Source organism: Coturnix japonica, chromosome 1 (assembly GCF_001577835.2).
Source record: "Coturnix japonica isolate 7356 chromosome 1, Coturnix japonica 2.1, whole genome shotgun sequence".
Classification (NCBI taxonomy): domain Eukaryota; kingdom Metazoa; phylum Chordata; class Aves; order Galliformes; family Phasianidae; genus Coturnix; species Coturnix japonica.
Window position 1 is genome coordinate 67,281,957 of NC_029516.1, and position 26,810 is coordinate 67,308,766.

The window sequence follows — 26,810 nt, forward strand, 5'->3', positions numbered from 1 at the left end:
TACATACACTATGATTTTCACCTGCACTTCTTGCATGCTTTGGTAGGCGGTGTAAAAGTGAAGCTAAGCTGCAACAATAAGGGCTACTTGGGAGTTAGGAGGCTTCGTGATCAAACCATCAATGACTGTGCAGTCACTGGGGAAGGGATTTGGCCTGATTCACGAGATGGACTGTATGCAGAGTGCAGAAAAGCACCTCTCACCAAAGGCCCAGGTGAGTTCTACCACCCAGCTCTCCAAAGAGCATGCTCACAGGCTTGGTGGGAGCTGTTGCTTACAGAGATCACAGAGTAAGTTATTAGGTATTTATTAACTCAGACTGGGAAAAGAGGAGAAGGGGAGGGAAAATCACTGGAGGGAAAATTCTTGCTGCAAAGAGGGAAAGCCCCATTTCCACTGGGGCTTAGCAAGTTCCTTGTAACCTGCCTAGTTTTAGTAAGTGTTGAAGGATATTTTCCCAGTTGGTGTGCATGTGTGTTAGGAAACAGTAATTAAAATATACAGGCAAGGACTTAACTTTTGATAGTGTCTCAGTTTTGACCCCCACTTAACAAAAAGCCCCATGACAGGAGCTTAGAGAGTATTGTGAGACATAGTTGTACCTCTTCCGGACATATCTCCCATACCAAGGTGCAGCCCTCGGTGGGATTAGGTGGCAAACAAGACAAAAGATCATTTGGGATGAATAGAGCCCTTGACTTGTTGTTCAGACCATCCAGCCGCTCTCTGTGTTCATTGTCAGGGCCAACACACTCCATATCATTACGCTGGCATTCGCTTGCCCAGTCTTATAATTAGGAGCATTAGCTGTGGGAACCAAATCCATGACAAAAAAGGAAAAAAAAGAAGAGGTAGAATTGGCACACACACAAAAAGGCTTTCCCAGCTCAGGCTAACAACTTGTGCCTATTAACTAAAAATGATCATTAGAAAATTCCCCTGCAGACTTAAAGCTTTAGGAAAAACTTGTTTCATGTATGCACTTGCCCTGTTACATGAACACATAACCAGCCTTAAAGAAACATACTCTCTCATACTCAGGGCTGAGTGAGCAGCTTTCATTCAGACACTCCATTGCCTATTAAAAAAACTTCTTCATTCTTTTGATATTTTAAAATAAACGTTAATATGAGATAATAATGATAAAAAGCTTTAATAGGAGAGGGATATTAGAGAGGAAAAGAGCACAAGCTGTCACTAAGTGGCCAATAAAACAAGAGCTTGTATAGCACTTTGATGTTCTTGTTTGGTTTGGTTTGATTTGGTTTAATTCTGTTATAGCTATCTTATATCAAACTACAGAAAAATGTGCAGAGGAGCAGGTCTCCATAAACTTCATAAAGAGAGTTTTCTCTAAGTACTACTAAACTGTCTTTGTGAACATCCATGAAATCTTGCCTGAAATACATCTTCACCACAACAGCAATAAAACACATGACTCTAGAACAGGCTCCCTAGGGCAGCGGTCAGGGCACAAACAATTCTGGAATTCAAGAAGTGCTCTCAAGCACTTCAAGACAATGCTCTCAGACATAGGACTTGCATGTTTAGGTGGTCCTGCATGGAGCCACTTGATGATGCTTGTGTGTCCAATCAATATTGGGAATATTCTATGATTCATAGGCTCTCTCCTCTCTCTTCCTCTCCTCTTCCTCCTCGCTCTCACCTCTCCTCTCCTCTCCACCTCTCCTCTCCTGCTCCTCTCCTCTCCTCTTCCTCTCCTCCCCCTCATCCTCTTTCCTCCCCTCCCCTCCCCTCCCCTCCCCTCCCCTCCCCTCCCCTCCCCGCCCCTCAGCCCTCCCCTCCCGCCCCTCCCCTGCCCCTTCCCCTCCCCTCCCCTGCCCCTCCCCTCCCCTCCCCTGCCCTCCCCTCCCCTTCCCTCCCCTACTCCTCTCCCTTCCCCTCCCTTTCTCTTCTCGAGTAGACTTACTTTCTTAAGATTTCCTAATGTTAAGGCTTTTTAGGCTGTACTATGATCCTCCTAGGAAATGCTGGAAATTCCAGTCTCTCAGACAGTCTCTTTCAGATTAAGGAAACATGTTCAAGACTGTGGTTCAGTAAATGTTGTTGGTGTTATGTACGGTAAGTTAAGATTAACTGAGGTAAAACATTATCATAATGGTTGCACCTGAAAATGTTGATCATAAATTTTTCTTATCTTCAGATTTGGTTGGAAAATGCAGTTTCACTGCTGTTTAAAGTATTGGTGGTATTAGTTTTGTATTAGAAGTCATCAAAAATTATGTTCTGTGTCAATGCTGAGCAAAATCTAATTGATGTAGCTGTGTACTTTGCTCTATCCCACCTTATGTTTCCAAAGGAAAGGCATGCTTCTGAGCATGTCAGAGAATGTTCCATTGGACTTTTGCAGGACATGTTGTTATCTGCAAGGATTAAAATGGGTTTATTAAATAGTCGGAACAAAACAATATCAATGCTTTGGTAGTAGTTCTTAGTGTTGAAGTTATGAAGTGTTAATATTCATAAGTTTATTTTTTTATTCATAAGTGTTTTTCATAAGTTTTTTTCATTATTCATAAGTGTTATGAAGTTTCAATATTCCATTTTCTTTAAAGGAAGGTTCAAAATTCCAGAAGCTGCTGTGTAATGGAGTTCTTGTTTTCTAACTAGCTCTGGAAATTCTCACTGATTAATCTAAAATTTATTTCTGAGTGTAGAGATCCATACATATGCCCGAATAGTCAATAGAAAAGTTTTGCTACAACTGCTTGGACTTCAAGCTGTTTTACTGGAAAAATGACATCAGAGCTAATGTTCCCACTGCCTGAGGAATGTAAATTCCATATTTAGGTTTCTAAACAAACCACAATGTGCATTGCAGCTGGTTCATGGAACTACTCTGCAGTATTTGCTTAGAATTTACCCTCCAGTAGGAATGTTTTTTGCATAAGATATTCACCATATTGACTACTGTGAAGACCAAACAAAAGGGAAATGCAGTATTCAAAATGAAGTGCTGGAAAAAGGGAAGAAGGTACTGCTGGGAAACTGACACATTTTTCTGGAAGACAGAGGTCAGTCCATCTTGCAAGGAGATATAAATCAGTCCTGTTTCATGAATACCAGTTGATCCATGCATGGGTCAATAAAGAACAGAGACAATAAATACTGTTACTACTAGTCTATCTAATTGTGCATTTTTTTCTTTTTCTTTTTTTTTTTTTTTTTAATGATATGAGCGGTTTTGTTACCTCCAGTTTAAAACTTGATCTGATTCCAGGAGTCTCTAAAAACATTTCCTAACAGAGAAGATTGTATGGGAAATCACAGCTTGAACCTCTGATTAATCAGCTGAGGCAAGTGTTGGGTCAGCTGTGGGAGCACAGGTGAGAATAATCTAGCTGTGCTCCCGGAAGGGGTGGAGCTTGACTCCACCTCCTCTATGACCTCATATAAGGGCTGACCACCACTGAGGCAGCATCTCTTGGAGATTGCTCCCCAGTTGAGGTTGCCTCAGCTTTCTGGTCAAGGCATCAACATTGGTGAGTTTTCCTTTGCAAATAATCTTTGAATATTTACTATCATCTTTGTTAAATCTTTATATTAGCCACCCTTACAGAAGATATAGCAAATAAGTCTCTGAACTTACTGTTAGCTCTGTATTCAAGAAGTAAAATGTACGCTGTATTACAACCTTGGTTTGACAGCATTTTCCCAGCTGGAATGATAAAACTTATCTATTCATTTATACGTCAATTTATTTGTCTCTGCACTCCAGCATACACTTACAATAGAAAAATTCTATTTTTTTCACTAGTAAGCATAAGAACATATGTTCTTTATTAACTCAAATGTTAGTTTAAAAAAAAATAAAATCTTTTGTTGCACATCATTAGAAAATTAGGACTAAATACACCAAAATAAATGGAAATCCTGTTGCTGCTTTTGAGGAAGTCCCATTAAGTTCTGTGTCTCTTGAGTTTTCCATGCATTTTTAGTTCACAACTCATTATTTCAGGTTGGTTTAACTTTGACATTAAAACCTTATGAGTTGACAAGTTGCCAAATATCTACTTATCAAAAAGTCCTTATGAATTCAATTTTCTCTTGTATTTTCAGATTAAAGAAACTAATTATTTTTGTTTAGAGTTTACAAAGAAAAAAAGTGTGGTATTAACTCTTGCACCTGAAAATAATTTGGGATGAATTATAGACAGTAGTTTGCAAATCTAAACAATGGGGAATCATTGTTTAAAAGAAATCATAGAATAATGGAATCATTGAATCATAGAATGGCTTAGGCTGGAAGATACCTTAAGAGTTCCATATCCCTTGCTATGGGCAAGGTTGCTATCACTAGATCAAGTAGTCCAACGTACCATCCAGCCTGGTCTTGAACACCTTCAGGGATGGAGCATCCAGAACTCTGGGCAACCTGTTCCAATGCCTCTGATTAAATAATTGCTTCATAATACCTCTGTTAAACCTTCCCTCTATTAGTTTAAAGTCATTTCTGCTTGTCCTAACACTATCAGGCTGTATAAAATGTCATTCTGTATCCTTTTTATAATCTCTCTTTAAGAACTGGAAGGCCTCAATGTCATCTCCCCAGAACCATCTCTTCTCCAGACTAAACAAGTGAAGCTTCATCAGTCTAAATTCATCCAAGAGGTGCCCCATGCTGATGATCATCTTTATGGTCCTCCTTTTGTCTTGCTCCAATGTCTTTGCACCTTTCTTTTGCTGAGGGGCCCTGGACCTGGATATGTTACTCCAGATGGGGCCTCATGAGTAGACGGAGATGGTTATGCTGGTGCCAAACTATAGAATGTGTTTGCCTAGTCCTCAGGTCCAATGCTGTGTGCCTCAGACACTGAAATACTCATTTGAACTACACCTTAGCTTTGCAGGTGTGTGGTCTAATATCCATCTCAATTCTCCTTGGTGCTGCTTTTTTTTTTTTTTTTCTGGAGTGACAGACAGCATGTCCTGAAGCCTATGGCAAACAACTTTGGAGGACTGTCTCTCTCAGAATGTGTGATAACTTTGTTGACCGGGAGTTCCCTTACTTCTTTTTCTTGGACTGTGGCACAAATCTTATTAAAATATTTCAGTTTAAAGCAATACATAGATTTGGACATGTAACATTTGCACGGAGCTTAACATGACAGTGTCCTGCCGTAACTCTTCTGTGCCTCCTGCGTACAAAGCTGGGCCAGAAGATTCTTGAGAATGAGCTTAAGTTCTTTGCTAATTCTGATTTCTGGTTACTCTGTAAATAGCATGTGAACTGTCTTCCTAGTGATTTTAGAGAATTTGTTTCTTAGTCATTACTAGAAAAGCCCAAGCTGTGATCTAAGTGAAAAGGAAGGGGGGAAAAAATTCTTTAACCTTTCAGAAAGCTCTTTTTTAGTATTAGGAGCTTGCTGGGGTGGATTCTGAGTATGCTTATACTCAGGTGAACAGGCCACTGTTTTCAACTATACTAAGACATGTATTTGTGAAGTTGGGTACCTTGCAGATGCTCAGTGCTCTATAAGCAGATATTGCAATGAAAATATCTTGATATAGCTGCTTTAGTGGAATTTTGAGGATGAGAATGCTAAAAACTGAACAGGCCTCAGTTCTTTTGCTACAGTTCTTCAGCAGAGAGACTCTGCAGTGGGGACTCCTAATTCCATTCATTCTGTCCTTTCTGGTTGTTTGTTTGTTTTGAAAGGTTTGCGAGGCTTAGAACTGGCTTTCAGTTGTGCCTTTGGACAGAACTGTAGTGCAAATAGTGTCTTCAAAAGAGTCTGAGTGTTGGAAGGCAGGTGGCATTTTTTTTTTCCTTTCAAGAAACCGCACAGCTACTATAAAAGTAATCTCAGAAAATGAATCCCTGTCCTGAAAACTAAACATAGACATCTCTGTGGTGCTGGGTACTCTTTCACAGGCCCAGACTTGAGCACTGGACCCTATCTCACATGCAAATTATTCCTAGCCCTGCTATCAGAAATACTAGTGAGCACGTCTGTAAATACCCCTGAGCTTTATTCCTATGTAATATGCTTGGGACGAGGTGTTGGATTATTTGAATTATTAACTGGAGCAAGTGTGCTACTAACGCTTCCTAAGCATGAAAAGATCACAAAGATGCTATATGTATCAAAGACAAAACAGATGAATAGTATAGTTAAGTATGGCTTTGCTTGCAATATCAATAAGCAAGCTATTGTAATTTCATGATATGTTAATGTCATTTCCAAACAATTTTCAGCAGTCGTGAGAACTGTCATAAATGACTTAAACATGCCAGAAAGATGTGGATCTCTTCAGTAAGGAATTAAACTACAACATGATTATCGCCAATAACACCTTGTCTAAAGAATATCACACTCAAAAGATGGGAAATAAAGCAACAGAGACAAGCATACGTTCTGTTCTTGTCTCTGTCCTGTGAATACGCATTATGGTAAAGTTCGTATTTGCATGGCAACACGCTGTTTTGCCACAAGACACTTGACTTATTCAGAATGCAATTAGATGGCTAGGTGTTTAATTGCTTATCCTCTGCTTCCTCTGTCTTCAGAGAAGATTACAGTTCTTTTCCAGAGAAGCTGGAGTTACCACATTGTTGGGTGCAACTCCAGTAAAAAAGGAGAGAAGTTTGGTATCACCTGCACTGTTTTAATACAGAATAGCACCTGAGGGACTCCTGGTTGAAATTCAGAGATCTGAACGTAGGAGATGGCCAAGAACGACTGGCAAAAGAGAACATACGCGGTGAAAAATCAAAAGTTCATAGCTGTATAAATAATAATCTGAGCCTAGAATGTGGAGTCTTGAAGTACATGCTGCTCCCTGCAGCAGTGGGGGAATAGAAGAGCCGAGTTTAATTTCTGAGATTCTGGGTGTTCTCTAGTTCAGCAATTTCCATTTTTAAGTGGTAGGACTTAATGATAGCTTCTACTCTGATAAAACCTCATAAAAATGCTATGAAAAAATAATTTGAGTCTAATCCTTACACAGGAATGTTCACGTGTAAGAATCCAATACTGGCTCTACAGCCATATCTGGTTCAGCAAACATCTATTTTTTTTTTTTTTTTTTTTTTGGTCTGTGCTCCTTTGAAAATTAATTTGTGACTGTAGTTAACATTAATTTGATCCTGATTCTGGGGAACTATTGAAGTCAGCTGTTTTGTCATTTATTGCTTCTATCTCTGAGAGGGCACAATATTTGCCCTCTTTCATATGATAGTATCCCAAACTCAGATCTGTTAGTATGGCTAGCAATCTAATTGTCAGCGATTTAGATGGGTTTTAGGTGCTTTGGGACTGATTCAATCATCTTCTAAAGCCTGAGTTGATAGGGAATGGTATCAGAACTGTAGCTTGATTGACCTTGGAGGAGCCTTCTGTAGCTGGAAGGGTCTGAGTTTGTGTGGCCTTGTCTAGGAGCATCTAGGATTAGATTGGTTCTCTAAATTTCTGAAAACTTGTCTACATATGAAACTAACATCACGCGATTTTCTAGTCTAGTCTTTTGTGTTGAAGAATGTTATGCCCCAAATTTCCCACTGTATTTACTTTTCATGTTCTTCATGTTATCGCAAGCAATATTTATACACACACAGTCTTTACTAACATTTGTGATAACAGCAAGTTTGAAAACTATAGACATAATAATTTTTTCATTAACAGCCTAGAATTTAAAATGGATTTTCCTAAAACCTTTGTTAAACAATAAAAACCTTATCCAACACTGAAGTCTTTGTAAGATAGAATGTATCTCTGTAAGCTAGCTATCAAATAATGTATTTCATCATAAGAATGGATTTTAGTATTCGTCAAGATGTCCCATTCAGCAGCTTAGGGGCAGAAACTGTGCCTCCTTCTTTGCAAACAGTATTGCTGGTATCAGACAAGAGAAACTGCAATAAGACTCTTAGAAAAAAGCATGGCAGAATCTGTTAAACTGTACACATTTGCAAACGTAGGCATCAGATATCAAGCAGGTACATTATATGAGCAGCTCCCGTTTACATGCTGCCCCTCCTATAAGATAAATGTAACAAGAAAATACCTACTAATTCCGTTTTATGGGTCCAGTACCTGAATGGAGCTGCAACAAGGCATGTTAAGAGTGCATAAAGGAGCAGAGAGACATCTAGTGGGGTTTTTCATTCTCTCTGCATTTGCAAGCCATTGGAAATCTTCCTAGAGGGCTCAACATATTTTTGACTTAACACATCAGAATGAGTTACCATAATTTTCAAGAACTCCCTTTAAAAATGAGGTGAAATGTTGCAGTTGCTGTGGCGAATGTTTAAAAGAGCATGCTTTGTCTTAATGCTAAAGTGTGGTTCAGAAACTTGCTGCACTGTGCTAACTTCTTCCACATGGCAGCCTGAAACTACTTCCTAGTTGAGGGTCATAACAGAGCCATGCATCTTCATCTCAGAATCCAGACTTCTGAACCACCTTCGCTTTGTGAGATTTAGGAATCTCAGTTGTAATTCAGAGTGAATCTTTGTCTACAGAGCCTGCTGTGAGAAAGGATAAGAGGAGCTGTGACTAATCTGATTTCTGTAAGAAAGCTCATCTTGATGAACTTTCAGTAGCAGTGAGTCTGAATGCATTCTGAAGGTTATCTTTATAAAAAAGAAGAAATGGCAGCTTACACTGGCAAAGGCTCTGAGTGCCCCTGTCCTGAATGAACAGGTCTTGTACAGTGATGGAAGAAGAGAAGGCTTCTGGATACTACTCATGTAGGAAAGTGGAAGGGCAGTGGGATGATACTACATTGCCCTACACCTTCGTTGGTAACTAGAGAATCTGATGGGAGACAAGGCAGACAAATAATTGTTTTCAGACTAGCTTTTCAGTTTCCTCTTTCCAGTGTCGTAGTCCGAATTTACACCTTTCTTCATCTACACTGACTGTATATCTGCAGTCATGCTTAATGTAGTCAGAGATGATGTAGAATCCAGTGAGAAAGTGGCATATTCCAGTGAGCACAGGTCTCTTATCGAGGGTTCTTCTTATTCAAATTGGCTAGCAAAGAATACCGAGCATCTTTTCCTTTGCATCAGGTTTAACAGAACAGCTGGCTCAAATATGCTAAAATTTAGACACATTTTCATTTCAGTCAGATTATTCTTTGAAACTGTGAGCAACCCTGCCTGACAACACAAAGGAATTTTCCCATGGATCAACTAAAGCTGACTCACGTGAAAGACTTGCCCAAAGTGGTCATGCCCTCTGAGCAAATACCACAGGCATGAGGATCTCTGCTCTTGGCCTAACAGCAGTGTTAGGATTCCAGAGACCCAGCCTAGGAAGGCAGATTTTATTGGAGGAGATGAGGTTGCCTACCTGTGACCCAGCCAATCTGCTCCTCTATTTATTCATGTTGCTAACTTGCAGGAGAGGTGAATGCTTTGTGTTGTCACTGCACGATCTGAAGAATTTCCTGCTCAGTTGCTGAAATATACTAAGCAGCACTGGCTATTTGCTTAAGCAGGTAAAGCACATAGCAAAAGTCACTTCTGTGGCTCAAAGGAGAAAGAAAATCACCTGAACATTAAAGCTTTGAGTACAGGTTTTAGTGCTGGAGCACAAATCCAGTGGAAGCTACACACCCTTCTAAGATAAATAGCTCCTCTGGAATTGCCAAGTGTATCATAGATGAATGCTTGCTTATTCATGCCTGACATGTATTTCTGGAGTCATTTCCTTTTCTTTCAGTGCTAATGCAGGACACATCACTCTGGATGTCCTGGCTCTTGAGAAAGGCAAGCATGTGCAAAATGTCAGACTAACCTACAAGGCAATGATGCAAACAGATCCAGGGTGTAAAAAACAAACAAACAAAAAAACTGAATGAAAATAAGTTTCTCTTTATCAGAGAAACGTTTGTGGAGGTAAAACTTCTGGCAGATGTGCTAATAGTAACTTAAAGTTAAATGTGTTTTGCACTAACCCCGGCATTCTCCCTCTGTGCTTTTTGTTTACTTTCTAGTCACTGGAAATAAAGCAGGCAGAACAATGTCACTTTCTCTTTCCAGTTTGCTTCTGTCTTTGTTCTAATAGTCCTGTAAGAGACATTTGTTTTAAATTTCTCAGACTTTCAGGAGAATGTTTTATTCATTAATTACCTGTCCCTCATTTACCATTCCCTTAGCTTTGGTTGCTCTTAGAGAATATTTGGTCTTAATTTATTTGATATTTTCTGTTCACATGTGGTCCATTTCTGTAATTGCATTTTGCATTTCAGTAAGACCACATGTGAGCTATGGCAAGATGTGAGATGGAATTTATCTACATTCCTAAAACTTAAGGCACCGGGAGCAGCAGCTTCATCTAAACAGAAAAATTCCAGTGGGATTCACTCAGTTGTGTGACAACAGTGAAGAAAACATTTGGTTGTAGTCTTTGCATTATTTATTTTAAACCATAGTATACAGCAGAATTTAGTATTGACAAATGTATGACATTTACAGAAAACAGGATAAATCCTTAGGGTTTTTTGTATGAGCTGAACATAGTTGAGGCTTCTGACTCTGGAGAGAGCTGTTTGAGTTAGGGCTTATCCTATTTGACAGATATGTCTAATAAAACACAGTCCCCAAATGTTTGGCTTGGTAGGATTGGACTGGTGAAGCAATGTCCCTTCCACTCTAAGCGAAGATCAGGTTTGTGACCACCTGAAGAACCTGAACTGATCCACAAGTCTATGGATCCCAATTAGATGCACCCAGAGTCCTAAGGGAATTAGCTGATGTAGTCAGCAAGGTACTCCCAATGGTATTTGAAAAGTTGTGACAATAAGTTGAAGTCCCTGATGACTGGAAAAAAAGGCAACATCACACACACTTTTAAGAAGGGTAAAATAAATAATCCCAAGAACTACCATCCTATCAGTCTACCCTCTCTGCCTGGAAATATGGAGCAGATCTTCCTGGAAGCTATGCTAAGGCACATGAAAGATAGGGAGGTGATGCAAGAGAACCAGCATGGCTTCACCAAGGGCAAATACTCTGACCAAACTTGTGGTCTTTTATGATGTTGTCAATGCATCAATGGACAGGAGAAGAGCCATTGATGCCATCGAAGCTAAACAAGCTCAGTTCCCTCAACCTTTCTTCATAGGAGAGGTGCTCCAGCCATCTGATCATCTTAGTGGTCCTTCTACTGGGCCCACTCCGAGACTTCCACGTCCTTCCTGTACTGGGGGTCCCAGGCCTGGATGGGGCATCGCAAAAGCTGAGTAGAGGGCGACAGTCACCTCCCTCTCCCAAAAGCCAGACACAGATGACTCCTGGCACCCTGCTGCCCCAGCTCTGCACCTCCTTGTTGCCTCCTCTTTGTTTATCCCTTGTTGTAATTTATTGGGCTGGGTTCCATGGCTGCTCCTTTGCTGAGTGCAGCTAAGGTATGCAAATTGCTTTTCAAAAGCTAATAAATACTCACACATACAGTAATTTAAAACGAAAACCATATGATAAGCAGTGAGTTGCAGGAAATCAAGAAAGGATCCAGAAGTAAAGACATTGACTGGCTGGCCAATTCCTGCATATGGCTAAAACTCCACCCATAAGAAACTCAATGGAGAGCAGTCTTTATAGATTCAAACCAGGAATTTAAGGAGGAGACAGCCTTTCTGGATGTAATGCATGCTGGTGACATCTTGCTTACTGTCCTGAACTGATCTATTTTAAACAAGACCTTTTTGTTTTGTTTTGTTTTTTCTTCTTGCTTTTCACTTGTGTGCATGGCTTTCACAGAACAGACAGGAAAATGACCAGAAGAGGCTAAGTGGTTTTAGCTCCTTAGATTCTTACTTTCTATTGTGAAAGCACCAGAAATGATAGTGAGAGTTTAAAAGCACAGTCTGTACTTCATTTGCCTTCCAGTACTTCATGTGAGCAGACTCACTATGTAATCTGTACTTGGACTTGTCTTTTGTTGTACTCAGTATTCCTGGTTTCCAGACTGTTTGTCACCACCAAGACTAAGCACAGCTTTGGTAAAAAAACACAAATCTTCACAATTCAGTTCTGCAGGTTTTCTTCCACTTTCTGAGAGGGAAAGTTTTCACTTCTTTGTCATTAAGTGGTCCACTCTGCTAGGCTGATAGAAAGGTTAGTCTGACTTAACCTGGGGTGTTAAAGATGAAGCTCCCATTGGCTAACCTAAACACCAGCATTTTGTCTGAACCTGCAAGGATGTGAGCCAGGTATCCATGGAGTTAGTGGCTTCAAATAGCACTGCTTCAGAGCTATGCTACGGATGGGGTTTTTTGTGAGTGCCCACTTGCAATAGCTTTACTTTTGCTGCAGTCCTCCTTGCTGAAATATCATCTAAAGACAGCAAGATTAAAACTTATACTTCAGAAAGCTAGGATTGTTCACAGTTTTGAAGTAATGGTGTAATTTTGGGAAACAGACCTGTGCTTTTGGATCCAACAAGACTCCCTCTTTCTAAGTCCAGAGCCCACAGTGCAACACCATGGCCCTGTCCTGTGTGGTACCTCAGTGCTTTGCCTGCTAGCTGAAATTCAGCCCTTACAATGTTAATGTAATGATGTTCTCACTTCAGCAGGGAGAAAAGCATACCTAAATTTGAATAACTCTGACTATTCTATAAGCCATATAAAGCTCTAAGCTATTCTAACAACCACAGAAAGCACACAATTTAGTTTATTTCAGTAAGATTTCAATGCCTATATACCTCTGAAGAGCTGGAATGGAGCAACTGGATTTCAGCTTTCACAGTTTACCAAATGTGGCATTGATGGCAAGTCATATGGTGATGTAAAGAACAGAGCTATATTTGTTTAAGGAACATTCAGGCTAAATTTTCAGCTTCATGAGTGCTGAGAGAGAGGAAAGGGGAAAGGCTCTGAGGAAAACAAATGTTTCCTGAACTTTGAGTTTCTTTACTTTGATATATTACCAGATTTTTCTGTGATGTGACCAGTCCACCTTTATAAACGTTGCTTTATCTTGGTGACATTTTGTGTCTAGAAAATGATTAAGCTGTCATATTTGGGGAATGGAAAGAGCAAAGGGCTGAAAGAGTTTGTTCTACTTGTCAAGTTACTCAGTTACAGCAGAGTCCCTTGGCAGACATGCATTAACTCTGGCACACACATGCACCATGTGCTCTCCCATGACTCCAGCTCATGCTATAGGAACTATAGATATAACAAATGTAGGCGTATAAAGTTATAAATATTAAAATATATATCATCTGCTAAGGAGAACTATGGGGCTCAGCAAAGTTTCCCATTACTCATTAGCCAACCAGTGGTCTGGCTTGTCTGTCTCTGTCCTTGGCAATAAAGCAGATGAAAGGTAGCCGATTATTTGGAGGCTGACTTAAAAGTACAGTAGCTATCTGAGGCCCTACCCTTATCAAAGGCTGGGACAGCAGTAAGAGCAGTACATGGAGCAACAAGGACATAGCAGGCTAGGCTGTCAAGCAGTTACACCTTGTGCACAAACAGCAGTTTCCCATCGTCACAGGCAACCAAAACACATTTGGCAGCTGAAGGTGGGCTGCAGTAAACAGTTCCTGGCCCCTGCCTCCTTATCCAGACCTACACACAGACAAGGCCTCACCTCATGAAGTGGAAAATCTCTTTTGGAGCCAGCCAGTGAAGCTAGAGGCACTTGAGGAGAGATTGGCCCAGGCCCTTACGGGGGAAGCTCAGCTATTACAAACCTGGGTCTGAAATACTGTTTGTTTTGCATGATCATTCTCACCTGTGATCCTGTAGATCACTGCCCACTCAGGCTGAGAGCAACCAGCCCTACAGCCTTCTCTAGGGATGTTAAAGTTGTTGTCTCACATGCAAGTAGGAAGGTGGGGCACAGGGAGTGCCAGACTTTTTAAGGGCAGTGGATGTATCCTGCTAGAGACCAACATTAGAGTTTTAACTTTAGTCTTCAGCAGGTACCATGTGGAAGCTCCAATTAGTGTAGCTCGTTCTAGTGGAGAGCTGCTGTGCTGAAGAAAAACTCCAGTCAACAACTTGAACAAAAAGATAAAATCTCACTCAGAAAGAAAAGAGCTGAGATATTGAATCAGTCATTGCAGGCTTTCTTTCCTTCTTTCTTTCTTGCCTTTAAAAAGAAATCACTTAATAATTGCCTATTCATTTCCATAAAGCACTCTGGTTGGATGTGCTGGACAAATTGTGTCCTCCTTAGTGCAACCTGCAAACATGGAAGAAATATTAGAAACAAGTGCTCCATGTAACAGCATACAATCACCCAAAGAATCATCCAAGAGCAACCTGAAAAACTAAGACCAGCTAAAATTCAGCAGATGGATCCTAACAGTAAAGGTCAGAGACAATGCATTAACAGGATATCATATGAAAAGTGGGTGTGTATGAAGGCAAAATGAAGACTGTTTTGAACTCATGGGATAACCTGGGTCCAAATATTTCAAGACCTGATGCTAATAAATGGATCTTTCCAAAGCTTCATTTCTTGTCTGCCATGAAATTTCTCAGTGAAAGTCAGGAATGCTTTTCTTTTTCATTTGATAAATCAACCAAATACTTGTAGCTATAAGCACTGTAACACTGGTGCTCGAGCTCAAATGCTTCTTATTTCCATTCTTCTCTGCAGGTCAGTTTTCTATAGAAAGGAAGCAGGAAAGAGTCACAGAGAATCCGGAAAAGGCACTGGAGGCACAACTGAAGACACTGTAATGCAAGAGTAGCATAAAAATATGTTTTCCTTGAGTCACAAGCACCTTATCAGGAAAGGACACAATATCCAAACATACTTTCATCATGAGACTCCACAAGTCTTATAAGCAGATGGTACCAGCAGTGGCAGATGTGATACTTTCTAATATACTAATTGCATTGACACGCTTACTTTTCCACTGGAAAATAATAGTAATATGCTAGATGAGTCTGGTAATGATCTGGTAGAATTATCTCGATAAATTTAAATGAACTTTAAATAAATTAGTGGAATGCAAAATGCCCTATGAATAATTTCCCGTATTTAAGTGATGCTTCAGGAAACACTAAGTAGGGGTAACAAAAGAACTCCCAGGACAAAAATTCTCCAAATATGCTTTCTAAAAGCATATGTCAGCCCTACTGAGAAGCTCTGTGAGTTGCTGAAATAAGTCTACACAGCATTATAGAAAGTTCTTTGCTTCATTTCAATACCAGTAAGAAAATTCTTTTAACTTGTGTAAAGAACAATAATGATGCTGCTCTGCTTCATTTTGCTGCTGTGGAGTAGGGTCCTGAAGACTACCAACAAGATGGGTGAGGTAATGCTTACTAAGAAATCTATGATTTTTTCCGTTCTTAAGGGTAAATGAAGAAAGTTTTTGAAAACTTAAGCTTAGAGTATTTTTTCTACTCTTGTCTGTCATAGGGTCAGCTCTAATGTTAAAGACTAAGGTTTAAAATCATTATTCAATTTGAAAATACCTGGAGTGTCAGGGAAAAAAGGACAAACATTGGAAATAACTCTAGAAATGACATTTGAAGTTGCTGAGTCCTATTTTAGGATACCGGAGGAAAGCACATAGTGTAGTCATTTCATGCACTGGTGGATTTCTTTTTCAGGTTGAGTAGAAAGTTTTCTCGTGCTGCTCCTCTTGAAAGCTCTTCCAAAACTTCCTTCCTCTTACAGTTTGAAACACAGGCATCCAACCCTTTGGCTTGCCTGGGCCACGTTGAGTGTCTTGGGCTCCATTTATGTAGGTCACTCAAAAAATAACGCTAAGTATTCTAATTATTTCCATGGAAACTACAACTAATACAAGGAGCACAATAGCATTATTTAATAGAGCAAATTCTCAGCTACAGAGCACAATTTTTCAGCACAGTCACCACCATTAGCTACACATTTTCACCTGCAACGAACAAGTGTCTGCATGCTGCTTTTGTCAAAACTTGCACCAGTGGAGGTGACACACTCTTGCTGTTGCAGTCACCACTACTGAAATGCCTCATCCGCTGTTTGATCCCATAAACATTCAGCAAGCATCACAGAGAAATTCAGTTCCACATTTTTGCTTTGTATGTACTTGCATGTCAGATGTCCCCTTAACCATCAGTGCCATGGTAACAAAGCATAACAAAATACTGATGGAAAGGTTCAACTTCTACTGCCATTCCACCAATATCTGTCTCTGACTTTGGGGCCAACATAAAATGAGAGGTGCTGCTGTTAGAGAAGCTCACATAAAATATATAATACTTATAGAAGTAATAAAGCACTTTAATTTTCAGATTTTTTTTAAATTAAAGCATAAAATAGCAAGCAACGACAACAAAAAGACAAATGGGGTATTTGAGCATGTTTCTGTGAAATCAGTGTATCAGTCTGGTTTGATGGAAGTAGCTGCAATTCTTAGTGAGATCTAAAGATGTTCATCAGAGAAGAAACCATGATTGCAAAGCAAGAGTGTTACAGTCAGAAAGATTAGTGCAATGGAAAGGTGATACAGGAGTGGAATGGCAAGAGGGACAAACAACAAAGGAATATTCACCTGACCCCCAGGATCTAGACTCAAAGGGAAAAGCTCTACAACAGAGGAATCTCCAACCAACCACCTTTTCCCAATGGCAGTCAGCCCTTAAATGGGATGTAAGAGAGGCTGAGCCAGGCTCAACCCCTTCCAGTCTCACAGGTGAATTGCCTTCATCTGTGTTCTCATGGCTGACAGGGTCATTTCCCCAGGTGTTCAGTTAATGGTGCAGGCCATGCCTCAACAGTTCCCATTACAGAGGGATAATTTTCTCTGGTAATATAAATGTTATAATAGTCTAGTAAAGAAACATGATTTCTGAGTTGAATATCTGATTGCAGCTCTATACATTCCATTTGAAAATTTGCAGGTAATGTATTTATGTTGACTGAAAATGGAGTTGCAAATATGCAAAATAATAGTAATAAAAAATTCAGTAATTTTGAAATGTATTCTCAAATTCCTTTATCAAAATGGAAAGCAAAGCTGCATATTTTTTACTGTTCACAGGACTGTGTTTAGCCAATGTATCAAAATGCATGAAATTATTTGCCATAACTTGATTTGGCACTGCACTGTGCCCTCCACATGCCCTGGTTTCAGCTCATACAGTGCCAGTTGCAGACCTCTATTTGTTTTTTGCTGAAAAATGGGCGTACATCCAAAGCTGGACAAGATCACTTGGCAGGGCAGAGGCGCTGCCAGAATGATGCAGGGTATAGGGCAGCTGCAAGATGGGCTGGACCGAGTCACATGTGGGTTGGACATACCTGGTTTGAAACATTCTTTTGATTTCCTGCATATATTTCTCAAAGTGTAGCTTATACACCTTTTTCTGTGTAAGCACTGTCTTTAGCTTGAACAGCTCTCTTCCCCATATGTTTCCAGAAAGGAAAGACATATACTTTCNGAATGATGCAGGGTATAGGGCAGCTGCAAGATGGGCTGGACCGAGTCACATGTGGGTTGGACATACCTGGTTTGAAACATTCTTTTGATTTCCTGTACACCTTTTTCTATGTAAGCGCTGTCTTTAGCTTGAACAGCTCTCTTCCCCATATGTTTCCAGAAAGGAAAGACATATACTTTCCGAAGGTGCAATATCTAGACATTGGAAGGGGCTGAGGTCCTCTAGGCCCTTGGACTTTTCAATTAGGACCCATACTGGTATCCCAAAAAGAGATGTTTAATGAGTTAATCTGAGCTGAGATTCAATTTGCAAATTGTGGTGATTGCACAGTTACTTCTGTTCATATGTGGGGGCCCTATGTTGAATTAACTATTTTTTGGTCCTGGAAGAACATACAGAAAGTGATGGCATTAGTAGACATGGGTGCAGAAACTTCGATTATTTATGGTGATCCAACTAAATTCCATGGAGATAGGGTGATGATTGGTGGGTTTGGGGAACAGACCATCCTCATAACCCAGACCTGATTGAAGTTAGGGTTTGGGCATCTCCCACCCTTTCTTCCAGTTCACTGACTTCACCTCCTCAGTACATTGAGCTTCACAAGTTTACTGTTGATGTGGGTAAATCTACTACTGTATTTATTAAGTTCCTCCTGTTTACCATGCTGTTTTTTGCACTGTCTTATCAGAGCTTAAAACAGCTGCAAAGAAAGTATACAGACTTCATCCCATGTCTAGGTGATGCCTAATCTGTGCTTCGATTCCTCTCTAAAGATTTGCAACTTGTTTCAATGCATTTTCACACTTTAACTCTGCTCATCTTGGAGAAAATTCTTACTTTAATCTCTAAATGTTTTGGACTCTGAGTTTCTGCTTATTAGTGTATTTTCACATTTTAGTAAATTAATTTGAATTCACACAGGGAGGTATGAATGAATTTGGAGACTGCAAGTAGAGAAATAATAGGAATAAGAGAAGTTGGACCTATACTAGCCTTACCTCTCTGTTGTCTGTGGGTAAATTTAGCACAGATGCCTGGTTGCATTTTCCATGAGCAAATGGCAAGCATATCTGTGATTCCAAAAATAGATTTGCCCCTTATGAACACCTTCATGGTGAAAACAAACTAAATTAAAATTCTCTCCAAGATTTTTCCTACCATCAGAAGCAGAAGCCTGTAGGCACTTGAAATGCATAGAGAAATATAGAGGTAAAATATTATTACTGAGTGCAGAAGCGCTCTGTCTTGAGGAATTTTTTTGGCAAAAGCAACTGAGTGGATAAACTCCAGAGACCTGAATGTATAATGAAAACAAACCTTATCAACAAAACAACAGCATCCTTTCCTAAACTATAACCTGTTCTCCCATGTTAAGGGGACCTGTGGAAGATTTATACCTGCATGCAGTGGCCGTAGCAACAAGGATGATTACAAATACAAAAGCTTACTTGCACCAAGTGGGTGAAATCTAGAGAGCAGATCTTGAGGTGTCTGTTTCAGTGGGAGAAGTGCTGATGCTCAGTTTTGGTTTTCCTGTCAGTTAGGGCCTTTGACTGATATCTGCCCCATGAAAAAGGCGCAGTGCAGTCAATGAGGTAAGGATGGTACCAAACCAGGTGGGACTCTGCATATTAACCTACACAGCAGGAAGAGTCTGCTTGAGAGATCAGTATGGACAATACTTCTGTCCATGAAAACATTTAAGAGTCCTTTGGTGACTCCTGGAGACTCGCATAGTAACCAGTTGCTGATCTACTTGCTGGCAATTCTCAGCCATGTCAGTGAAGTGAGTACTTTGCAGCTGTGTCCTGTGGGATGAAGAAAAGTGTCAAGATCTGGCCTTTGGAACAGAGATTTGCTGGATGTGAACAGGACATTGCTTGCAACTTCCTGCCCTTCTGTGATCTCTTCTGCTCCAGTCAGCACTGTGGATCAGGTGGCATAGGTTTATGGCTTGAGCCAGCCATGCTGCTCAGGGACTATATGCCCTCTGAGATGGGTCTGTGGAAAGCTGCACTGTTTGCAGTGCATTCAGCCAGCATTCTGCTGGCTGAGTTACTGTACATATGAACTTTCCCATTAACATCCAGGGAGCTGTTCTTGTTCCCTCAAGAGCAAAGTTTGTAAATGGGACCAATACCACTAAGACAAATTTCTGTAGGCAGAAAGCAAGAGATATACTCAGAGTGACTTATTTAAATTTACCATTGCAGGCTGTCAGATCTAACAATCAGGGAATCATTAAAGAACACAGTCAGTTAGTCAGTGTTTCAGGCATGTGTCAGCAAAAGCAAGAGGACTATTCATGGATGCTCTGAGGAGCAATCACATATCCAAAGCACAATTCAGGATTCTGCCTTACTAAGGTTATTCTCTTGTATTATACTTTTATCGTGTTTTCTTACCCATCATGGTTTTGTGCTGTGCAAGTCCTCACTAGAAGATTTCATGTGCTGTGCATGTTTTCTGAAATGCAAAGATTAAGAAAAAAAAGGAAGGTTAGTCAGTGGTTGTGAAAAAGCAATGTCACTGAAAATCACTGGTATGGAATTTTAATATCAAATAGTCTCCTTTACTACCTTTTGGTATACCATCTTGCTGCAACACTACAGAGAGACATACTACGAAGGAGTACGAGGGTAGTGAAGAACATACTGTTCTACTGAAATTGCTGAATTTTGAACAAGACTGAGAAACCAACCTCACAACCTCACAATTACTTATGTCTTTTGAAATACCTTTGTTCTTTTCTAAGCATCAGCAGTGTTTATCAGGTATCTTGGTTGCATTCTAGCATGGAAAATATATTTCACTCACATACAGCTCCTCCTGTTACTTCAGTGAACTCTTGTTCTTCATTGTTACAGCACAATGTATTCATGAGAATATGTTGTAATTAATATCACCTTTGATTTTAATACTGTTTGAATTGGTTTGAATACACATGACAAATCTGTTTTTCATAAGCCATTTTTTCATATATCTTAACAGATATCCTAGGTGATCTTCCCATATACACACAGTACTCCCACAAAATGTAGATCAGAAATCAGCATAGGTGGAAAGAACATCACATTCCTCAAAGGCTAGTTTATCCCAGGGCTGTTAATACCATGGGCCAAGTCCTTTTGTCCCCTTAGTTCACAATGAAGTGCAAATATGCTATGTTTAGAAGACAACAGCCTTCATCAAATGGGTATGAAGAAACATGCCCGGTCTGAGGAGGTTCAGGTTCTTCTATGTGTCCTGTTGCCATTGCCACCCACTTCAAAGGCAACCAGCTCTGAAACATTGTGCTTAAGCTCATTTTTACTTATTTTCTCATTGGCCTTCCCAACATGCATGTCTATATGCCTCTCAGTAATGGAGAAAGAAGCCTTGTTTTCCAGTATCAAAACATACACACTGTCTGATGTTTATTTTGTTTGGTCTATGATGACAGCTTTTTATAGGTGTCTGAGAGAGCAGATGGATGAAGAAGCAACTTCTGATGGCTTCTGTCAGCTGTTGACAATACCTAGTAATGTGCTCTTTCTGAAATAGACCTGATGCCTCTTGTGGATGAGTAAGTGTTGTGTTAATCATAAAAAATTAAAAGTCACTGAAGGGTAGGAACAGCAAATGTGAAATTTGGACTGCTTTTCGTTCACAGGAAGATGGTATCAGACTCTGTGTGATTTAACATCATGTTTACCTTATGCACTTCAGCAAAAGCTTTCACATTGATTTTAGATCTCAGCTTTTAGAGATGTAAGACACATGCTTTATTCATAAAAAACTTGTGAAGCCTTCTTTAGCATCTAGGCTGATATCCTGATTTGTACCAAACTACTAAGCAGTTTGTTCCATTAGAACAATTTTATTACTTCAGGTCAGTCTTCTAAGTTAGTGATATGATTTCTTAGAAATCACATGACAATCTTTTTGTAATTCACAGGACAAGAGATGAATAGGTGAATGATGTCACTCCTCTTTTGTGACAGGTATCCACATCATGCAGCCCTCTTTATAATATCATCAATCTATCTTAAAGGTAGGAAGAGTTCTTACCCTAGTGACTCAGTTCAGTTGCCTGTGCTGGAACCTCTAATTGAGGATGGTACATTCCATTTTGTGTGCTTTTATCAGCATTTGAGAGGGTGGGTTTTCCATGCACCAAAGGACTAGAAGCTTGCTACTATAACAGGATAAAGATGTCCAGGTATTTTCTCAACAGCATGAAGGAATTCTTGCTATCATGCATTTATTTAGATAATTAGATGTGTTTTAATTAGATGTGACTGAATTTGTTCAAACCACAGTTGACTTACTGGCTCCTTTACAAGTACATTAACCACTAAGTTTTACTTTTTTCCCTGAGAAAATCATTTTTTCCTGAATGGGAATGGAATTCAGAAGTGCACCCATCGTGTTTCCTCATCCTGGAGCTTTCTAACACAGAGTTGTTATTGGCTGGAAGTTCAACTGCAATGGCTGGTTGAACACCAGCATAGTATGTGGTCGTTTGATTCCCAGACTGACACAGGGCAAAGGAGAGCAGCTGAGGGCGTGGGTTGCACAGGTGCCAGCCCACAGGCGGGGCGTCGCTGCCCTCTGCTGGATGCTTCCGTCCACCGGGCTTCTTCCTCCTTTTCCTCGCGCCCTTTGGGATGGAGATGCAACTTTGCCTCTTTTTAATTGAGCAGAGAAGCTATTTATGTATGTATTTGCTGCAGAGGAACAGCTGCACTACAGTATTATCTGTCTGTGTTCCTTTACATTTTTTTATGTACCTTTAAAGTCTGTCTCAGATGAATTCTGATTTCATACCTCTAAACTCTTTGATTTGTTTGCTGTGAATACCTTACAACGACACTCCTACTGATGCTCTTGAATAAGTTGAAGTGTGTGTATAAGAGCTCATGGATCCATCTTGCATTTGGGAGACATGAAGGCTGGAACCATATCCTGCATCACCTTCTCTCATCTGACAGGAGCAATCATGCAGTGGGAATATGTGAGGGTAATAGCGAAGTTAAGAAGAGATAGCACTGAAAGAAAACGATGTGGGAACCACTGAAAACAAATGATGTGGCTAACACCTTGAGAGAGATCTGAAGACAACTATCCATAAACTATCTTAGTGGCACCTCAAGCAAAAAAATGTATGAAAATCTCCACATAAAAGACATGGTATTTAAGAACTGCAGGGAAGGTAAACCATCTCACTTTGAACACAGGCAGTTGAGTTGAGGTAAAAGATCTTCATATTTGTGATAAACTTCCTTTTGGATAAAGACATTTACTGAGGTCTCAGGCATATCTGTAGACATTCAGATGTGCTTGATAGCAGTGCAGATTTGATGGTCTTTTTGAAATGAGGCATTACACCTTTACCAGATAGCTATAGAATAACTTGATGAAAAAAGAAGCAGATGTCATGTAAACGATGTGACACCAGTAAATGGTTTAGCTTTGTCACATCCCAAGGCCCCAACTTTATGTTCAAGTAAATTATCAGTAAGACCCCTTTTAACTCTCATAGGAAATCACCTGCCCCATGGTAAGACCAAAGGCCAACAGCTGCATTTGGGAAACTGATGAGACTACTGCAAGCTGGTCATGGAATGCTCTCATTACAGAGGACATTGCAAAGACAGGACTGTAAGCAGCTTTGCCTTGATGCCAGCACTGACTGTGACAGTGGAGAGGGCAGGATAATAGTGGGTGAAGAGTACATGGCATGTAGAATTTCACTCTTGATGCTCCTGCTCCAAGTGAGCAGGCTCTCTCAGGCTCTTGTGGCCAAGTCACCTCTCTGATCCAACCTTTTCTGCTTAGATAAGTGAAAGATGCTCCATGTCACACACTCCATGTGCTGGGATTAGCACATGTAAAGTGCACAAGAGCCCAATTGTGGTGTGCCAGAGGTCTGTGGGGCGATGGGAGACTGCTCCAGGAAACGGTGGGAAAAAGGAAAGGAAAAGAGGTCAGAGACTCGGTCCTTGTGGGCTATGCAAATTTTCCTACAGGCTGCCTGAATCTCAAGGGCTCCTGTTTCGCTAGTGCTGGGCTAAGGTCTTGACCCCCTGCTCCTGTACTCAGGCATGCAATTACTTTCCAAGTCATATAATAAGCCACCACACCTGATATACATTCACATATGGGAAGGGAGAACTGATCTCTATGGTTTGCCTTGAGGAAATTGGTGCAGACTGCTCATTTCTGAAGTCTTGAATTTTGGTCACTGGGGTAAAAAGTAGTAAGAAACTCTTTTACAAATACATCAGCAGTAAGAGGAGGACTAAGGAGAATCTCCATTCTTTACTGGATGAGGCTGGGAATGTGACCACTGAGGATAAGGAAAAGGGAGAGGTTCTGAATGCCTTCTTTACGTCTGTCTTTAAAGGTCAGACCAGGATAGCCTCAGAGTACTCCACTCTCTGACCTTGTAGTCTTGGCTGGGGAACAGACTAAACCCTCCATGATTCAGGAGGAAACAGTCAGAGACCTACTGCTGCAACTGGACTGCAGCAAGTCCATGGGGCTGGATGAGATTCACCCAAGAGTGCTGAGGGAGCTGGTGGAGGCGATAGCCGAGCCACTTCCCATTATCTATCAGTGTCCAGAAGACTGGAGGCTTGCAATGTGACTCCCATCGACAAGAAGGGTTGTAAGGAGGACCTGAGGAACTACAGGCCTGTTAGCCTGACCTTGGTGCCAGGGAAGGTTATGGAGCAGATTGTCTTGAGGGAGATTACGCAGCATGTGCAAGATGATCAGGGGATCAGGCCTAGCCAGCATGAGTTCACAAAGGCAGGTCCTGCTTGACCAACCTGATCTCCTTCTATGGTCCTTAGTGCAGCAAGATGAGACATGATGTCTGCAGCTTAGAGATTCTGGTGTCTCCTCCCCAGCTACAACAGGACCATGCCAGTATCTTTCTCTCCTGTATTCCTTATCTGAGAGGGTCCACCATGATATGACAGCTGGTTGGGAGTGGTGGAATAGAATTGTTTATATTTATGATCATTCAAGAAGTATCATGACTGAAAGTTCTTGCATTTTCTTTATTATATTATTTCTAGTAGTATGTATTTTATAGATCACATCCCCTTTTATAGATAATATGATATTTATATACATATTCTATTATTTTAATATGAATGCCTCCCCGAAATCCAGATGTATTTCTGAGTCACCTTTTCAATAATAAGAAAGATAATCCCTTCCCACAGGGAGAAATGCTATATTTCAGTTTGTTAGAACCTATAACATACTGTTCTACCCCTGCCTCATGTTTTTAACAGCCTGTAACCCAGGATAAGTAGCTAGAGCAGCAGGCTAGGAGCTGGTACTGACACGTGGACTTGGCTTTTTGCTGCATAACTCAAATATGGATTTCAAGTAAATTCTTTGCTCCTCTTTCTCCCTAGCTTCAATTGGTGTAATTTGTGTAATGAACTGCACAGGTCACGGCCTTTCCTGTATTTTTCTCAGCTCCTTCTGCTGATCCAAATTATTGATACAGCTTAGACCTCACAGTTCAGATACTGCAATTTCCAGACAGAAAAAATATAAATAAGGAAAAATTTAAATCAAGATGTATAACTCTTACCTTCATAGAATATCAGAGCAAGCATTTGCTTCAAAAGCAAGAACATTGTTTAACTAAAAATGAGCACACGGAAATCAGAGTGTTTTTCTTCTAATCACTGTCAAAATATGTGTTACTAAAGTTTTTCCTCATTAACATTTTCTCTTTGACTAGACAATCAGGAAAGGATAATATCTATATAATAAAGCCCGCTTATCACAATTGCACATATTTGAAACATTTGCCACTGTGGGAGTATTTTTATGTAACCTCCACTCAGCAGCCAAAACTATTTCTGATCAGATTTTTTTCTGCCCTAAATTAAAAACCATGTGAGCCATTTTCCATAAACCAATGAAATACATCATCCAAAGCTATTCACCATTCTTCAACAGAACAGACCAGGTGTAGCCTTTCTTATTACAATTTTGCTTCTGAAGTTGAATTCATAATAAAAGTTCTTAGAGATTTTTATGAACAGATGGAAGTAGGGATCTCAACTTTCACTGGGACTGGGTTAAGGATCTTATGCCAGGGATGATGGGCAAGACAGGGCCTTTCTAACAGCACAACTCCCCAGAACCTGCTGGGCAGGCAGCAATACTCACAACAGAATCTCAATAGGTTCTCAACAGACTGGCACCTCAAGCCTCAGACTTGTATAAGTTCTTCACATTTAAGAGCATGGCTAATCCAATCACCAGCAGATGTGAAGCTGTGTACCTCCCATATAGCATATTTCTGTAGGCTTAGGGTCAGTCTTCTCATCAGCCCTCCCTCTGTGCAAGCAGGCAGATTTCCACCTTGAACACACAGAAGTAACCTTCCTTGCCCAGCCCATCAATTTAACAGCTTTACAACTTCAAACCAGTTAAATGGATGCAGTGCAAGAAGGGCAGAGTAGTGTGGTGAGTGGTGGGAGGCAGCTGTTCCATGCTGACAAAAAAAAAGTCATTCAGATTGCTGAAGGCTCAGGTCAATCTCTTTCACACAGAGAGCAGAGCAGAGCAGACTGCACACGTGCAACCTACCATTAATTTCCCTTTCACACCCCACAGTCCCTGTTCCTGTTAGCTAACCATTTCTTTCCAGTTGTAACCTCGGGTTTTATACACCCTTTTCCCTTGCATTCAATGGGCCACCATCAGCATATATGAACCCACGGTCTATATTGTTTCTGATATTTGTGTGAATGGTGTAGTCAGCCCATGCCTGTGTCAGCACACAATCTCACACATACCTCTTCCTTTCTCTTGCTCAAGGGACTGAAGCAAAAACAAATGCAGAGAGTGCCAAGCTCTCCTCAGAGAGCACCGACCAGGTGTGCCTCCTGCTTGAGTGCAAAGCTCTGCCAGCTGCAGAAGAGTGCAATCTGATCCAAGGAGGCTTTGTGTTTAATTTTGTTCTTAGCCATCTGTTCTACAAATTCCCAAATAGAGTCTTCCTCCTTTCTTTAGTTTCACCAGTTCACAGCATCCTTTAGCAGTATCTCCTGTACTCTGGCAATAGATTAAAACAGACCTGATAGGCAAGCATCTTTTAAGGTGTCAAGAGAGCCATCAGGAAGCTGTGAGCTCCTAGCTTCTTACCAACACACTGAATCATTCCTAAACTCCAGGCAGAACCAGCATCTGAAAACCCAGTGGAGACTGCAAGGAGTACTTTTTTTGCCCCCCTCCAGCACTTTCCCTGTCATTGTTCACCTTATGTGTGGAACAGACCTTGGGTGAAGTTTATACACCTGTATGTCGCACCTGAGCTCCCCTCTGTAGCTGCTAGAGGTTAAACAGGACTAGAATGGCCATTGTCTTCCAGGATATTGCAGTCTTTGATGTGTCTTTGACATTTTCACACAGCCTAT

The 26,810-nt window shown here is 40.5% G+C and overlaps 1 long non-coding RNA gene across 1 annotated transcript in view; it reads right to left on the reverse strand.

Moving 5' to 3' along the window:
- Positions 1-20,005, reverse strand: part of LOC107318044 — a 52,416-nt gene extending 32,411 nt beyond the window's left edge. Inside the window, exon 1 of the long non-coding RNA XR_004308440.1 lies at positions 19,779-20,005. This is a non-coding gene — a long non-coding RNA (uncharacterized LOC107318044). The remainder of the gene's footprint in view (positions 1-19,778) is intronic.
- Between the last annotated feature and the right edge of the window lie 6,805 nt (positions 20,006-26,810).